The sequence below is a fragment of the Plectropomus leopardus genome, chromosome 15, assembly GCF_026936395.1.
Source record: "Plectropomus leopardus strain MGB_pleo_1.0 chromosome 15, ASM2693639v1, whole genome shotgun sequence".
NCBI lineage: Eukaryota > Metazoa > Chordata > Actinopteri > Perciformes > Serranidae > Plectropomus > Plectropomus leopardus.
The window spans coordinates 24,736,721-24,742,720 of record NC_142190.1 but is presented as its reverse complement, the minus strand read 5'-3'; the positions used below and the strand labels follow the sequence as shown (position 1 = coordinate 24,742,720).

General features: G+C 37.1%; 1 protein-coding gene across 2 annotated transcripts in view; it reads left to right on the top strand.

Annotated features, from left to right (window-relative positions):
- The first annotated feature begins 3,550 nt into the window (after nucleotides 1–3,550).
- The window catches only part of LOC121952491 (calpain-5-like), a 54,340-nt gene continuing 51,890 nt past the window's right edge, over nucleotides 3,551–6,000 (top strand). Inside the window, exon 1 of one of the 2 annotated variants that reach the window (XM_042499213.2) lies at nucleotides 3,551–3,780. The gene's annotated coding sequence lies outside the window, so the exon portion shown is untranslated. Of the gene's footprint in view, nucleotides 3,781–4,561; nucleotides 4,666–6,000 lie in introns of those variants that run through there. The other variant, XM_042499214.2, reaches the window with a different exon arrangement.

Sequence of the window (6,000 nt, the reverse complement as noted above, 5' to 3'; positions counted from 1 at the left end):
CACACACACACACACACACACACACACACACACACACACACAGGCAATATTTAGTAACATGAATAAATACACACAGTTACCCTAATGAATGTCCTGCCATCTGCTGGCTTCTGCTTATATACTGCATATCATCATATCTGAGGAAAGAGTTAAAGCTTCAGTAAAATCATAAACATTAAAATATATTGACTTCTCTACTCACCAGAATTAACTTTTAGATCGGTATCTTGCCAAAAAAATGAAAAATAAACAGAAACTGAAATGTTATCAGTCACTATCTTGCTCGGTAAATGTACAATAAAAAGACTGTAAATATTTAACATGGGCACAGAGAACTGAATGTCCATCTTGTTGCCAAATATTCTGGGCCCTGCAAGGTCATAACACTGTTTTATAAGTGTTGCTTTAAATCATTTAAACATCAGCAACAAAAAGTTTTTTTTTTCTTGCAACTGTCCTTTAAAGTTTCCACAGAAGTGTGGCTGCATGATGTCACAGCGTCTGCCTGTTATCTGGGTTGTTATCAGTTCGATTACACAACACATTCTTCGTCTTAAGTAGCTCATTTTAAACAAACAAGCATGCTTATTATTTTTTTTGGGACATTTTGCTAAAGTATTGATTTATGAGATATGAGGTTGTTTGGTCTTTGGATGGCAGATATGACAGGAGACCGTTAATCTCAAGATAAATGCAGAACAGCAATAAACAGGCTTTGTAGAAATATTTCTGGAAATACTGTTGTAATTCATATTTGTAATTCCTGATGTCTGGAACAGTCCAGTCAATATTTGTGAACAATGCTCTTACCTCTGATGACACTGACATTACACTTTGTATTTTATCAGGGTGACTTCCTGATCAAACAGAGGATATTTATTTTGTGCCAGGGTATGTACTCATATTCCAAATACTCTGAGCCTTTATGGTCAACTCACATTTCATTTTCAGATTTCACATCCTGACAACATCGAGAGTTAAAGTTCACCACCTTCTGTCTTCAAGAGAAATGGTTTCATGTTCCCAAATATTAGCCCGGACAGATATATTTATTTGACCTGTTCTGTTGTAATCTACGTCAAACACAGTCTCCGTTATGTATCATAACAGTGTGTTTCTGGGGGTGATGAGGGTTTTTTTTTTTAGAAACATGAAGGTGATTATACTCTGTTTGTGATAAATATCACTGTGGGACACAACAAGCAGAAAGTTGTTGGCTGCTGCTTTTGTAACAGCATAATGAAAAGTCTAAATCTCTCTGCTAATAGCCCCAAGAGGCTGTGATTTTCTTTACATCCCACAAAGCGTTGGAAAAAGTGTGCAACATAGTGATACAATACTTGTGCAATTTGTGGCGTTGTAGCGGTGGGGTTAAAAGTGTACAGTTTGTCCTCAGGGAGGCATTAGAGGTAGGGACATGAGGTTAAAATCCCTCATGAGAGTTTTATATCAGTCTGATCATCAGTTTATAAAATATTTTGTGTGTCAGTTTATTTTTGGCCTTAATGAAAGTGAAAAAGTTGTGTTCAAGGGCACATGATTTTGTGTGATGGTGATGTTAGATGAAATGGCGGGAGGTCACCAAAAAAGTCATCCTCTGGAGACCTTGAGTACATTTCATAAACATTTGGGCCGTAAATGATGAGATATTTTTCTCTGGAATATGAATGTTGGCAGAACAGACCTGCCGACATCATCAACCCCGCTGAGAGAGCCAATAGTCCTGAGTTACTCTGAATTAAATACCAGTTATGTATGTAGTCCCAAAGGGTTTAGTATTAGATCAGTTTTAGTTTAGTTTATTAGAACAAAAAATAAAAACAAAAGTAGGTAACAACAAACATAGAGAAAAAATGTGCAAGAGAAGTAAGAAAGGCTTTTACACCTCTTTTTTAGGATAGCTATATATCTTGATACAATGGATATTTAATACCTTAAAACAATGAGATTTTTTTTAAATGTAATAGTAACGGGGTCAAGTTACAGTAATAGTTATAATAAATAAAACAATGTAAACACATTGACATACATAACTTAGTGAGAACACTAACTATGGCCCTTTTCACATTAAACTTACATAATTACAGTAATGGATGGATTCTGATAGAGAGGGTATTGTTATTCCAAGGTGAGAAATAGACATCATTAAATAAATAACCATATATATATATATATATATATATATATATATATATATATATATATATATAAATTGTGTAAATATGTGAACTAATTCATTTGAATCATTTGATGTGATTTACAACAAGTACGCTTTTATTTTCCATTTCATAATATCATTTCACATGACAGTGGTGTTGTCACCAGGTACCACTCCCTCACCTTTTAGCCAGTCACATGATCCCAGCCTGCCTTAAGCAAAAGGATCAACAGCCAAATTTAGCCAGTTAGCTCCTGTTAGCCAGAGCAGCAAAAATGCCATTGTTATTCTGAACCAACCAACCAGCTGCTGCTCAAAATAAACACAGTGCATAAGGACTAACCTTTGCTTTTATTTAGCTCAAAAGGGCCATAAAACATTTCTAATGAGCTGCTGTTACAATTATCCTACAGTACACTGAACTGAACATGTTTGAATTCATATAAGTTTTAAAATTATAGAGTATTTAAAATACTGATAATGATACATAGTTATGTATGTAATTTGTCAAATTAGTGGATTTTTTGAACATTTTCCATGTGCTTTTTTTTATATGACCAACATCTCATTAAAACTAGTGTCAAACTGACATTTTCTGTGAACATATACATTCTCACAGTGAAGACACCCTCTGACTCTGGTGACCCTGTGACCCTTTCCTTAGAGCCACCATCAGACCACACTCAAGTTGCCCTTTTTTTTTAACTGTAGTGTATATTTATCCGGTGCAATGTTGACTATGAATGTGATAACTTGAGATAATTAGGCTTTCTGATGGTCTGCACAGCGCTGTCCTCTTTATAAATAGGCTCATGTCATATACTGCGTGCCTTCATATTTTTCTTCCTGTCTCTCAAACTTTCTCATGAACTTGTGATCAAACTTTGCATTGGTCCTCTCTCACATCACTGCTGAGCCAAATAATGAACTTTAATTTTAGGATTTTCATCAGTTTCTTCTTCTTCCTGTCTACTTAGCTGCTGCGTGGATTTACCTTATTACTGTTGGCTGCCTACAAGCATTCTTCTTTGGCACAAAGTTTTGCAGATGGAATTATCCAGACGAGATTTAACTGTCTGAGGGAGTCAAAGTGGCTCTTGTGCTCCTTAAAAGCTAAGCCCAGACCACTAATAGCCTGCCAGCTTGTCTTATTACCACAGCTCACTGACAGCATGAGGATCGCACATGGCTTATTAGTTACATTTGTCCAGTTTGACTGACCTTCTGCTCATGGAGGAATACTTAATGGTTTTTGTTGTCATTACATAACAACAGACACAGAATGGGACAAGTTTTAGCTTGTTTCACCTATGAGTTGGGTGGTGGGAGTGAAGGTGTTCAGTTTCAGTCCCCTCTTTCCCTCCCTTCCTTCAATCACTTGCATAGTAACACCTCCTGCTGCAGAGAGGTGCTCGTCAGACCAGTTCTCAGGCTGTGTTTGTGTTCACAGAAGCCCTCGTAGCCGGGAGTTTAAACCCAAGAAGCCAGATTTGGTTCTGAGAAAGGTGCGACAAACAGTTGTTTCATGAATGTGGGATTGATTTAACACATCTTAAAGGAGAGTAAGAAGACGTTGAATGTGTCTGAACTCATCACTGCAAGGATAAGACGGCTCACTACACGTGAGTGCTGCTTTTAACTTTTTGAGTACGAGCTTACACTTAGTTATATTTTTGCTTTACCATGGCCTCGTGGTATTAACTGTGTAATTTCCTTGTGATTTAGTTGATTAATTACCATCATTTTCTTATGAGACATCTTTAGTTTCTTTCTTGCCTCAAACCCCTACGCCTGTTCTTAAATGACATGTAATGACTTGTGATAATGAGCGGTGTTTTAAAACTTCCCTTCAGCCATTTAGTGTTTTAGTAATGGGTTTTCTCAGGAAAGTGAGTCAGTGAGAACTCTCTTGTGTTCATTTTCTGAAAAAGAGACCAAAACACTCTAAACAATGTCCCCAACATCAGCCCATGTACCGGCACTCCTGACGATGTCTGGAATGTGAACTGCTGACACCTTTACACTCATGAAGATTAAACGCAGAATATAAGACCAAATACTGCAAACGATACAAGAAACAAACGTTTGCATACCTGTGTTACACATATGGTCCACTACAGAAGAGCAAATAACCAACCAAAAATAACCTGCCTGACCACATTATCCAGGAACTTCAAAAGAGATAACACTCACACACACGCAAACTCCAAACCTTTGTTTACCCCCTTACGCATAGCCACACAATGATTTATTTTCTAAATTAAAAATAGTAGCTTTGAAATATAAAGTATTTCACCCCTCCTTCCTAATGTCATGTTAAACAATAACATCTACAGGTACTAAAATCCAATACTGAGTATGACTAACGCAGTCTGGGTGTGGCTCTAACAATGCACATGCGTATATAGGCCACTTGTGTGTGGGAGGGCAATGCAGACAGGTAAAGCTCCTGGAAACTTCCTTATTGTGGAGCAGGAAGAAACAACTGTCTTACTGCTGTCTGAGAGGTACAGTGGACATTTGTTGCTTCTTCTTTTCTCCATTCTTTCCTCTTCTCGTGTAACTCTGGTATTCAAATTCACATCCAACATTACAACGTAATCTGAGGTTCCAGTTCCAGACGTTTCATCTCTCCCTGCTTGCCAGATGTTCTCTATTTGCTGTATCTGCAAAGTTACTTACACTTTACCCTAATTATTATTTACTAAACATGGGTGCATTATGAGATGATGGGCTGGGCACAGATATGCAAAATCCCACACCACCTCCACATAGGAGCAGGACACACTGACTCTCTGGTGGTTTTGTATTTCTTTGAAGTCATTACTTATATAGTTGTAGTTTTACCTCTCTTTCTGGCCTTTTTTGGTTGTTTTGTGTCATTTTGTGATTGTTAACATCTCTTTGAGGTAATTATTTTTCATCTTTTTGGGTTGCTCTGTGTGTCTTATAGTCATTTGGTGTCCCTTTGTGGTTGTTTTGTGTTCATTTGCTGTCATTTTGTGTCTTTTGTGGTCATTTTGTATCACCTTGTGGATGTTTTTTGTCAGTTTGTAGTCATTTGGGTCTTTTTGAATGCATTTGGTGCCATTTTAGGTCATTTTGTGTCTCTCTGCAGTAATATTATGTTTTTTGTGTCGTTTTGGATCACTTTGTAGTCATTTTGTGTCTCCCTTTGGTTGATTTGTGTGTCTTCGTTGTCATTCAATGTGTCTTTTAGTTGTATTGCTCGATTTGCAGTTAGTTTCTTTTACTTTGCGTTTCTTTGCATCTCTTTGTGGTCATTTTGAGTCTTTTCTTGGTCTGTATGTGTTGATGTGAAGTGAAAGCGCCCTGAGCCTGTGCCCAGTTGGCCCGTTCAGTGATCAGTCCATGTTAATAAATTATTTGACTTCTGAGAAAATGCATATTTTTCTTGTGAAGAAGAAACTTTCCCTCAATTTAGAGAACGCTGCTTCCAGTAAATTATATTTCTTTGTACTGAAATGTGTTATACTTGGCAAACCTAAAATATTGAAATTTATCCGCAAAGATTATATTGGCACATATTGTCCAAACGCAGTCCTTAGCGGTCAGTGTGAGGGGACAAAAAGATCAAGAGTTAAAATATCATTAATCTCCAGAGAATACAGCTGTGTTGTGCATCACTTCCTCTGTCATGAATACAGTTATTCTTTTGAGGCAAAATCTAGCCATGAATATAACTCATGTTTGTCTTTACAATACTGATGGATCAGACAGTCACACATACTGCAGCCGCCTTTGTTGCCTGTTGTTGACGTGTAGAGGGCATGTAATTATTTTCTTTTCTTGTCAGTGTTGATGGATACAAAAAAGTTAGA